At 44.5% G+C, this 12,309-nt stretch overlaps 1 long non-coding RNA gene across 1 annotated transcript; it reads left to right on the forward strand.

The window, feature by feature from the left end:
• The first annotated feature begins 646 nt into the window (after positions 1–646).
• Positions 647–12,043, forward strand: LOC113184548 (uncharacterized). The gene is made up of 3 exons (XR_003301044.1): positions 647–741; positions 5,288–5,439; positions 11,982–12,043. It is a non-coding gene; the product is annotated as an uncharacterized LOC113184548 (long non-coding RNA).
• Positions 12,044–12,309: the final 266 nt, after the last annotated feature.

The raw sequence follows: 12,309 nt of genomic DNA on the forward strand, positions 1-12,309 counted from the left end.
TTCTGGATGCTGCCAACTAGTCACCCTGTCTTGAGGAGGGATTCCAGCTGCGCTTCCCTGGGGCATCACCCTGATTAAACAATTCTGTGGAATATGTCCCACATTGAGGGAAATGAAAATCCTACCCTGAAGATTTGTTTTCCCAGTTTGAATGTAACCCAGTCTCTCCTTTGACAGATTGGCATGAGGGAGGACTCGCATTCTCAGGGAGCTTAGGAGTTAGATGAAGAGTCACTAGTTTAAGGCATGACATTTCCAGATCCAGTGGGAGTCCAAGTCCTGTCACTTCTCATTAAAAAAGTAAATAAATTACGATTTCAAAGGGAAGTTCACATCCTTCCTGGAACAACCCAGCCCATGGGAAGCAGCAACAATGGGTTGCATCCCTGGGCTAGCGCTTCCTCCCCCGGAGGGAAGAGCAAAGTCTGTGGGCCTGGCAGGAACCAGAGGCTCCAGAAGCTCCCTCCACCCTGGCTGCCTCTGCAGTGGCTGGGGTCCTAGACCAGGGTGGCCTGGGGACAACTTCCTGGGGACAGGCCTGGAAGGGGTGCAGGAGGAGGAGGCGCAGGCACTTCCTGTAGTCGTGCTGGTGTCCAGTCTCTTTGGCCAGCAAGACTCCTATCCCGTGGTGCCCTGGGAAGTTGAAACAGGGAGAAGAAGAGCTGTGCCCTGCAATCCTGCCACTCCTGTGCTATCTTCTGTCCATCAGCCTTTCCCGAGAAGACAGAGAGCCTGGGTCAGGTGCCAGTTTTTGTTTTTTGTTTTTTGTTGTTGTTGTTGTTGTTGTTGTTGGTGTTGTTGTTTTGGTATTGAGGAATGAACCCAGGGGTGCTTAACCACTGAACCACATCCCCACTCTTCTTATATTTTATTTAGAGACAGAGTCTTGATAAGTTGTGTAGGACCTCCCTAAATTTCTGAGGCTGGTTTTGAACTTGCTATCCTCCTGCCTCAGCCTTCCAAACTACTGGGATTACAGGCATGCACCAAGCTGCCTGGCTGAAAAGGAATTTTAAATAGAGAGTATGCTTACAAACTAAAAAACTGTCACTTAGGTCTTCTATGTACCTTGCTAAGTAATTCATGTCTTTCAATATTCTCCACTTGCCAAAGAAGTCCAAGACTTACCCAGTTTGGGCTGTGTTTGTCCGGATGAGGACAAGGTCAGGGAAGGGCAGGTACATCACACTGTTCTCACGTCATCATCCCTCCCACAGCTCTGGGTCCACATCTTCCACAGAGTCAGGCCTGAGCCAGGCATCTCTGTCCCCCCAGTGATCCATGTGGGTCCTGGGACAGTCAGTCTTCATCAAGTGTGTACTGAATGAATGAGGACAAACCAGAGGCATGCTTAGAGTCACACCAGGAAAGCACATAGCACATCCAACTCAGAGCTCAGGAGTCTGGTAGGAATCTCGCAGGAAGAGGAGGAAGGCACAAGAGCCACACAGAAGGGAGACAGGGAACCACTGGTGAGTTGGAGAAAGCAACCTTTCTAGAAATTACCCAAGTCGTTCGTCAGTACAGAGGAGACTGTGGCTTTTAATACATTCAACCCAGCTGGCCGCTGGGGTGGATACAAAGCTGTAGACACATACTGAAGCATAAGCCTTGATCCCATTGAATGTCTAAGCTCTTTTCACCAGTTAAGGGACTGAAATGAGGAACATCTGAGTTTCTTGAGCATGTAACATTTGCCCCTGGAGTTTCATGTAGGCTCTAGTCAATGGCTGTCAATCAACAAATATTTGTGGAAAGAACCAACACTAGGTTTAACCAACTATTGCATCTTCATAAAACCAAAAAGCAGCTAGATACCTTTTTGCTAGGATATTATTTTGAATAATGTGGATGACATCTCAATGTGATTATGATGCCTTCATATGATATTTATTGCATCCACCGGTCCTTAGAGTCATGGCCTGGACAGCTCCAGGTCACTAAACCTCCCTTTGGACAAGTGTCCCTATGGATAAGTTTGACCATCTCTGAACTTCACCCATTTAGCTTACATTTCCTAGTCTCTTCCCCAAGAGTTTATTTTTTAACTTATTGTCACCATGAGGGGAGTTTTGTTAAACTTTATGTTCTGTAGTTTGAATTTTTTTAGACTGTACATTTCTCCTTTTCCAAATATAAACTGTCTTTGTTATTTAACATGCTTTTTAAAGCTACACACATGTCATCTCCCCAAGATGAGATGCTGGCATTGCCCCGTGGGAAATGTCTCTGAGTCCCAACCCTCGGGATCAGCATAGCATAGCATGGGACTCAATGACCCGTGGTATTGGGTCCCACAGAGGTTTTGGGAATCCTTGGTGAATCAAGGCAGCATGATGCACATAGACCATGTGTTTTAAAATGGGGAAAAAAGAGGGTTCAAATTCCAACACAGTTTTCTCCATATGTGAGCCTGGCTGTCACTTAGACTCTCTGAGCCCAATTGTCATTTACAAAATCTTGCTGATTTCTAAAATAAGCTGCTGATAAAACTGGCCTTGTGGAAGCAGTGGATGAGAACTGTGACATAGGAGTGCCTGAGAGACAACTGGCCCTGTCTTGTCCCCGGGGACAATCTCAAAGGCCTCAACATTCCCACTGGTTTGCAAATACCTTTCCCAGGGAGAGAGGCGGAGAAGTTGTATCTCAGCAAGACACAGCTTTTCTGTCCCTGTCCATGAAGGCCGTTGATTCAGTTTCCCTGGGACTCACTTGTCAACAAGAGTTCCCTCTTCTCCTGTGGAGGCACAAGCAATTAGCTCCCACGAATAGTGAGTCCTGGGCTTGGCAAAGTGGTCAGTCATGTTTAATATTAAGGCTGAGTCGCTCCACAGAAATATTATCCATATTTGTGAATTAACTTACGTTACCTGACTTCTTTCTTGACAATGTAATTATATACAGCTTCAAGAATAGAAATCCAGTACTAAGGATGTCGCTTAGTGGTAGAGAGCAGTTAACCCTGGGTTCAATCCACAGCACGACAAAAATAAAATAAATAGAAACCCAAGATCCAAAGGTCACTGGGAGAAAAGTAAGAAAGCATGTCACTTAAAAATCTAATGGTGATCTTGAGGCGGGGACATAAATCTGTCTCTTCTCCACCCATCTTCATTTCTACTGTTGTTCCCTTCTTTTGTCTCCCTTCCTTTCTTCCTTCCTTTGAGATGAACAGCAAATATTCCTGAGAAACTTTTCTGTATGACACACTGTGCAGGAAATACACATGTGCAGGACACAAAATTTCTGCACACCAGGAGGTCAGGGCCTCATGAGTAAGCTGAGAGGCTGGACAACCACCCCAGGAGCTTGCTAGAATTTAGTTAAGCCCAGGAGTTAATGGGGGGACTGGATTAGTCAGGGTTTTGTTGCTGTGACAAAAGTATCTAAGAATAACAATTTAAGAAGAGGAAAGATTTATTCTGGCTCTGCTCCTTCTGAGTTTCCAGTTCATGTCAGGTGGACCCATTGCTCTGAGGGCAAGGTGAGTCAAAGCATCATGGGAAAGAGAGCAAGGCTCAGCTCATGGCAGCCAGAAACCAGAGAGAGAGGGGGGAGAGAGAGAGAGTGAGGAAGGGCCACACTCCAGGGACCCACTTCCTCCAACTACACTTACCACCTGTAGTTTCCACCAGTTCCCAATAATGCCATCCAGTGTGAAACCCTCCATGGACTGACCACTGACGAGGTCAAGCCCTCCTGAACCAAATCTCCACCTGCACACCGCTGCCCTGGGGGCCAGGTCTCCAACACAGGAGCTTTTGTGGAACATTCCAGATGCAAATCATTTCAGGGACTTAATCCAGCCTAAGGGGAGATAAAGGACGGTCCTGGGACAGACTGGCCACAGAGTCCTGAAGGAGGGGTGAGTGTGTGACACCCAGCGGGGAATTTTTAGGTGGAGGTATGTGGACGCACACAGGTACAGGACTGCGGTAATCTCCCAGCAGCTGCTAAAACAGCTTGTTGTGAAAAGACCATGTTTCAGTAAATGAAAAATTATTCATTAGTCAGGAAAAATATGTCTTCCTATCACTGAACTCTGAATTTGTGTTCCCTCAGGGATTATCAAGAGCAGAGAGCTTGCCTATGTGATATGTAATGATAAACAACATTCTCAGGTTCAATTTGTCACAGATATAGATGCAGAGTTTACCCAATTAAATCTTACAGTTCTTTAAAAGTCCTAAGGAGCATATTCTGAACATCAAATTGAGGGACTCAACATGCCAGAGATGTATAAGCCTAACAAAGCAGAAGTTCCATGAGCATGGGAACTATCTGGGAGGGCTCTGATGGAAAGCCCTCTCTAGGTTTGAGCCCTGATTAATTCCCTGCGATTAACATTCTGCCCAAAGGGGTTACGCATGGCTCTGGTTGCTGGGTGTGCTGTATACTGGGCCTCAACCTTTAGGCAGGGTGCGTTGTAGAACAGCTCAGATTGGGCAGAATCAATGAGGGGCACTTAGTATGAATTCCCCCTCAAATCACCATCTCAGGTAGCTAAATAGAACTTTGTCCACCAGGGCCATTGTCCTTCTGAATGCCAGGCATAACAGACCTGCTTTTCACCTAGACAGAGTTTACCTTGCCAGAATTGTACCATTTGAAGAAAATAGTTTCACCCTTGAAAAAAACAATGACGACATCAATTACTATCCCATATATACCAGAGAAAAGCAGGCTCATTCACATAATCACAACTGCAAAGGGCTGGTTATTTATGTTCCTCCTCCCAAATTCATATGTTGAAACCCTAACTCCCCGAGAGCCGGTAGAAGGAGGTGAGCCCTCGGGAGGTGAATGGGATTTCGGCCCATAAACATGACCCTAGAGAGATCTTGGCCCCCTTCAGCTCTGTGAGGTTACAACAAGAAAAGAGTTGTCTCTGGGGAAGCCAGCCCTCACTGGACAGGGAGTCCGCTTCCCCTGGATCTTGGATTTCCAGTCCCCAGAACCGTGAGAAATCAAATTTTGCTGTTTCTATGATCCATTTGACCATAGCTGCCCAGGGGCCTAAAACAGGAGTGTCTGTGTAAGATGCTCTTCATCTGAATTATGGTTCCACCTGTTGAAGCTAAATAATGTTAAATAAGTGACTTAACTTCTCTTTGGTTGGGTTGGATGTTGTTTGGTTTGATGTTGCCTACTTCATAGGTCAATTGTGATGTTTGCATGGGATAATACACACAAGGGGTGTGATAATGGTTTGATATTATTTTATTATTATTATTATTATTAGATGTCCAGTTTCAGTAAATCTTAATTTGCTTCCTATGAATCCTAGGAACCTCTGGGATAGACATGTGCTTAGAAGAGAAGAAAAGGAAGCCTGACTACAAACTGGCTGCAGATGAGCCCACAGCTGCCCTTGGAGGCCTTTGGAAGGAAGTCCTATGTTCCCTGTACCCAACAGGCCTCTCTGCACCAAAATGCAAAGTGTGTGCTAGGCTGGGTGAGGCCGGGCTGGGGCCAGAGGTGACCTCAGGTGTCCCCAGCGTAGCAGCTAACTTACTCAGGAGAGTGCCTATGGAAACTGGGATGGGATGCCAGGAGGTGTTGCAATATTATTTTAGAGGATTCATCTGCTTAGTATTATGCTTCCCCTTATTTAACCCTCGGAGGTTTTGGACTCTGTCTGGTGTGAAAATTTTTTTCTGTTTAGAAAGAGTTCCGCTCATTACTTTAGCAGACTGCACATGGGGAGAACTTGTTTATCCTGCTGAATGAGTCATCAATATCCTGCTCTATACTAAGACATGGAATGGGGGACTTGGAAGGGATCTCAGGGCTCACCCAGCTCATTTTGCCAGTGGGGAAGTGGAGACCCTGAGAAGAGAGGGACCTGCAGAGCTGACCCTGGAGGACCAGCCTCCTGATTCCAAGTCTTGTGTGCATCTATCAATGCAACAGCCACCTGCAGAACTTCAGAGTGACAGGGAGCTAGAGGGAGCCATGCCTGATGCCATCCATTGTGTGCTCCAGTTTCACCTTCAGCACCACTGGAAATGATTATTTTAAAATAAAGGACATTTAGTTAAGGAGCCAGATAGAAACAAGCCCACCGTTCTTCCTACCTAAAAGGTATCTGTGCACAGTCACTGTGTTGGGAGGAAGGAGGAGAACAGGACAGGCACTAGAGGTGCCCTACAGTCTGTGCCACACAGGCTGTTTTTAAAGTGGTTACTTGAAGCACTAGGTCCCCCAGAGATGTCTCTGGTCTACTTGGAGGCTGCACCGGAGATCAAGCCAGGTTACACTCTCCTCCCGCCTGCCCCTTCCATCTCCGTCTATACTGGAATTCAAATTTCATTTGAAGACAAGATCTTGTTGGCTAACATATTAAGTTGCTTCATACTGTGTCTTTGTATCATTCAGAAGATCTTAAGTTGTAAGGGCAACAACTCTACTCATGTTATCTTTGACAACAGATAATAAAAGCTATTGGAAATATTTGGATACGTTAGATCTTAGGCTTAGATCAGGGGGCTCAACTTCTGATACAGCTCTCTTCCTCTGGCTTCAAAAACGCTTGGATTTTTCTCTCTCTTCTTTCTGCATTCTGCTTATCTTCACTTGGCTTCATTAGTGATGAGCAGCTATTGGCAGCCCCAGAATACAACCTTCTAGCAGAAAGAAGATTTTCTTCTGCTTATATCTATGCAGAAATCCCAGGGGAGAAGAGAAGAAAGCAGTTGGTTCTCCGTGGTCTCTTGTTTAGCTCTGAATGAATCACTGAAGCCAAGCATGTAGGGACACTCTTCCTGGTCAGCCAGTGTTCAGATGTCAACCCCTAAAATGGGAACAGGTCACTATGATTGAAAGTTGTTTTTTTTTTTTTTTTTTTCTGTTTAGAAAGAGTTCCACTCATTACTTTAGCAGTCTGCACAAGGGGAGATTAAAGAGATTAGCAGAATAATTTTCTGGAAAGACAAGAGGAGAAGGTTATACTATACTCTTTACTTCTCTTTAAAGATGTGATTCCCTGATAACTGCTGTGGCTTGAATATACTTTTTCCTCTTTGAAACTCATGTGGAATTTAATCCCCACTATGAGATATTAAATGATGGAAATACTTGGGACCTTCCAGAGGTGATCAAGGCTCTGCTTTCTTGAATGGGTTAATCCATTCAAGTGATTAATGGATTATTTTGAGAGTGGGTTATTTTGAGTGTGAATCTGCTGCAAAAAACAGTTTGGCTTGGTCTCTAGAGCCTTCCCTGTCTCTTGACATGTGATGTCCTGCACTGTCTTGGGACTCTGCCAAGAAAGTCATTGCCAGTCACAACTCCTTGATCGTGAACCAGAATTGTACACCCCAATAAACCTCTTTTCTTTATAATTCACCCAATCTATGGTACTGGATGATTAGCAAAAGAAAATGGAATAAGACAAGCACCTATGATCTTCTTCTACTTAATGTGGATTTTTCCCCCCAATACCTACTAATTACAAAGATGATTCTAGGCAGCTCAAAATAAAGCAAGAAAGATAAAAATTGAACCCCTGATTCCAAAGTAAAAGACAAAAATGAAGCCATCATCACACTATTCTTAGATGCCCTAGCTGGAGAAAGACATCCATGTGAAGCTGGAAACCTTAGCCTTCGGGTTTCTGGCTCCCCGGGGAGGCAGAGGGAAGAAGGAGAGCATACTTTTCATTGTCTAATCTTAGAAGCTAGTTGCCAGGGAGCAGCAGCCCTTTTCTAATGCTCAGATCTGAGTGTAGTTTGCCATAGACATTTTTGTCTATGAGACGTCCGTGTGCTTTTTAAAACCAGCAGAGAGTCTTCCCACTCAGCCTCTCAGCCCTCCCTGGCTCTCTCATCTGCCCTTTGTGGATGGTCGATACATCCAGGGTTCTTTCAGGATGCTGTCCAAGTGACAGGGCCACACTCTAGAGAGAGCTGATGCTGAGGAGCAAGGGACCAAGCAGAGCACCACCTTCCCGTCAAGAGAATGTCCCCTTCCCCAGCTCCATGAGAGGACAGGAACCACGAGAACTCATAGTCAATATGCTCCACTTAATTGAGAAAGTCACTGCAAAGAAGTAGCCTCTAGAAAAATTCGACATCCTACCACCGAGATGCCTCAGTGCTACATTACCATTCAGCAAGTAGGAAGTGCAAGGTGATTCCCTTAATGAACTTTATGTTTGTAGTCTGGGTAGAGAACACAAGAACAAGTGACCTTTCTAGGAGGAGGCGAAAGAGCCTGGTTCAAAACTGTGATCCCAGGAGGAGTATCCTGAAAGTTGGAAGCCCTGCATGCTCTTTCTGACTTAGCAGTTATTTGCTATGTGGTCTTGTCAAAATTCCTCCTATTTATTTATTTATTTTGGTACCAGGAATTGAATGCAGAGGTGCTGAACCAGTGAGCTACATCCCCAGCTCCCCACCGGCCTTTTAAAATATATTTTACTTAGAGAAAGGGTCTCACTGAGTTGCATTAGGACCTTGCTAAGTTGTTGAGGCTGGATTTGAACTTGCAATCCTCCTGCCTTAGCCTCCTGAGCTGCTGGGATTACAGGCTGCACCACTGTGTCTGGCATTCCTTCCTTATTTGCACTTTGCATTTACAAATTTATGAAATAGCCGGGCGAGGTAACTCATGCCTGTAATCCCCGTGGCTTGGGAGGCTGAGGCAGGAGGATCATGTGTTCAAAGCAGCGTCAGCAACAGTGAGGTGCTTAGCAACTCAGTGAGACCCTGTCTCTAAATAAAAAACAAAATAGGTCTGGGGATGTGAATCAGTAGTTGAGTGTCCCTGAGTTCAATCCCCAGTACAAAAAAAAAAAAATCTATGAAATACAAATCCTGGTTTTATGATTACTGGATACATTTTTACTCTAAATATCTATATCTAGATCACATTTTAATAATACAGATTCTAGGAAACTATGCCTATTTGATTAAGTGACAATATCGTTTTTCATATAAAATTGGTCTTAATTGATAACAAAATCTTTTATTTCCAAAATATTCTTCTTTCTGGTTTTCTTTTTAAAAAAAATCTTGCATTTTACTGGAGAAGACTTTGACGATCCCTCACTTCTAATGGTTTGCTCTTTGTGAATAATCATATTCTTCAATATATAAAAAAAAATAATGAAAGATTCAATGTGTTATTGAAGTTCTTATTCTCGGAGCTTCTCTGTGTGACTTGCGCTAGGGCATGTCATTGTTAAATCAGCCTGCACCTCCTGACTTGCCTCATAAGAGCATCGCAGAGTCAAGGCTGGTTTTCCCCAGCTTCAGCCAGAGGGCCTTACATAAGTACAAGGCTTAATGTTTCACAGTGACTCTTCCACCAGCACGAGGATGCACCGGTTGAAAACAAGGAACAAAAGTCTGAGATTCTTCTCTCAGTTCTTCCACGAGGCTAGATAAATATGGAAGTTTTGATGATGGGCTAGGTGGCATATGCTTGTAATCCCAGCAGCTCAGGAGGCTGATGAGGATCTCAAGTTCAAAGCCAGCCTTAGCAACTTAGCAAGGCCATAAGTAACTTAGTGAAATCCTGTCTCTAAATAAAAGAATAAAAAGGGCTGGCGGAGTGGCTCAGTACACTATTCTGCAGTTTACAATACACTTCCATACATAGGATTTCATGTGACCTTTGCAAATAACTCTAGAAGTAGGCAGTGTTCATTGTGTTTCTTAGATGAGTCAGTGGAGCCCCAGATGGTGGCTCTGAAGTGCCAAGACAGCTAATAAGAAGGGAGGGACCCAGGGCCAGGGTCCAGCTCTCACCAACCCATTGCAAGGGTTTGGGCAGTAGCCCCAGGACTCAGTAGCTCACAGGTAAACCAGGAGCCACAACCCCAGTCTACCTAATTCACAGGTATGAGAGTGTTCTGAGAAAACACCAATGCCATTCATTTATTACTGACTAACCTCCAAGTCTATTTCAATAGCTCAGAAACATGGTCAAATATCAAAGACCTGAATTTAGCAATGCCTAAAGTCAAAACAAACCAAGTGCCACACAAACTCTGCCTTCTGTTCAGAACAAGGTGGTAGTATTAAGCCCAAGCCCTACCTAGGAGTCTGTCCAGTGGGACCAGAGAGGGAGAAATGAACTTTATGTTTGCAGTTCTGGTGTGGTTTGGAGAGGCCATTTGTGAAAAAGAAGTTACTTACGATGGGGGAGGAACATTTTTTGTGGACACAAAAACTGAAGACAAAACAGGAAAAAAAATCACAGATTTGAAACCCATACAAAAATAACAAATGAATAATTTACAGCTTTGCCTTCACTTATTGAAAAACACTGGAACATGTTCTTACCCAGTGCAACTCTTGAGCTCTCCTCCTGCTGCTATTACTCACTTAGTCATCTATCCTTCTTTCTTTCTTTCTTTCTTTCTTTCTTTCTTTCTTTCTTTCTTTCTTTCTTTCTTTCTTTCTTTCTTTCTTTCTTTCTTTCTTTCTTTCTCTTTCTTTCTTTCTATTTGAAGACTATTGCTCTTGGCTTTTTCTAAGACACAATCAGGCAAACGCAGATGTGCGCCCCTGGCTCTAGACTTACCATCCAAGCCCTCAGCCTTCCCTGAGTGGAGGGCAGTCTTGTCTCTGCTGACTCTGAGATGCCCTCGTAGCCTCTAACCCACATCTGGGAATGCCGAGCCTCAGATCTTTATTAATTCACCTTAATCCATGCTGCCCTTTAAAAATTCCCAGCTCTTATTCCTCTGACTCAGACTGCCCGAGGCCTGACATTTATTGATCCCTTTGATTTACATAGGGTTGTCATATTTAGCAAATAAAAATATAAGACACACAGTTAAATTTGAATTTCAGGTAAGTAAATAATTTTTAGGGTAGGTACTTTCTGTGCATACCTGGGGTCCTACACTCGTGAGAGAACAGTCTCTAATATTTCTAGTCCACAGAGTAGACCACTGAACTCCACGGGGTTAATGAAATGGTTTAAGATAATGCAGCCCCGAGGAAGGGACATTGCTGGCATTTGAACTGTGGGTGGCTGACCTGGGAGCCTCAGCTTTTCCCAGGCAATTTGCTGCCTCTATTAAAGTAACAGTGTATCTCCAGCACTCCACAGTTTTCAAAACACTTTCAAATGCATGAAGTTAATTAATCTTCACAGGAACCCTCTGAGCTAGGTGCCATGTTCCATTTTTCTAAGACACCTTTTTCTTTTTAACGCTGCAACGTCTCTGACTTCAGGATGCATTTTATTGTCAAGAGTGTCAGCCTAATTGACAGCGCTGTGTTTTCTTTCTTAGTGCTGCATAAAATAATGATATCTTGGATTTGATTCAATGGAACATTGTGATGTACTTTCTATGGCTGGGAAGCCAATCTCTGAGAAGGCTGGTCTCTTTCCTGGTGGGAGACACTGTCATTAACCTACGCCTTTTCCGCCTCCTACTACCTGTGGGCTGATAAGAAATGATAGACCTTTCCCCCGGACACACAACGGAGGTGGGAGATGCAGTGAGCTCTGCTAGGTATCCAACGCTGCTTCAGACAGGGAGGTGGCATGGCGTGTCCCCTCTTTCCCAAGGACCCATTTAAGCCGAGATACCATAAAGTCTTAGCAAGTGAAATGAAGCATCTGGTAAGGAACACCTTGTTTTCTTCATCTCCATCTTGGGGGGGAACTACACAAGATATCAAAGCTGGTGTCATATGAATGAAAGGCTGGAGAGAGGGAGGTGGCCACTTGCCTTGGTAAAGTCATCCTGTGCCTGGCCCGCCAGCCGGAGGTGCCCCTCACAGCCAGCAGGCTGCTTGCTCCAAGCCTGTGACTCAGGCTGTGCTCCACCTCCTCCCCTCAGAGCCCGGCTCAGTCTAGACTGTGCTGGAGGTGATCACTCTTGACACAGGGCCCAAACTTCTCAGCATGTATTTACAGAACCTCTTTCCAAGTGCTAGATTTTTGGGCTCTAAACAGCTAATATCAGGAAGAAACCTCCCTTAGAAAAGAGAAACACATTTTATTTATTTTTTTTTCAGGAAAAAGAACAAGGAGAAGAAAAAGTAAGGCATTGATCACAAGCAGACAGATTGGTAACTAGATTGATTTGCACTTTCAGAGCCTAAGGGCAAGGGTCATCGTCCTGCAAGATGATTATTTCCCAAGAGACGGTTTGAGGACGACAGAATGAAAGGCCTGTCAGGCGGCAGCCCTTTAAAATAACCTGGATTCCCCCAGATTAGAATCGAATCTGCAGACTGTTCTTTGTGCTGGTCAGGACTGGATACATTGCACTTCTCTAAGCTCTAATAAAGCTGTAATAAATCACATCACTTGAGTCTCGAAGCACGCCTACGGGGTCAACGC

The sequence above is a fragment of the Urocitellus parryii genome, chromosome 12, assembly GCF_045843805.1.
Source record: "Urocitellus parryii isolate mUroPar1 chromosome 12, mUroPar1.hap1, whole genome shotgun sequence".
NCBI lineage: Eukaryota > Metazoa > Chordata > Mammalia > Rodentia > Sciuridae > Urocitellus > Urocitellus parryii.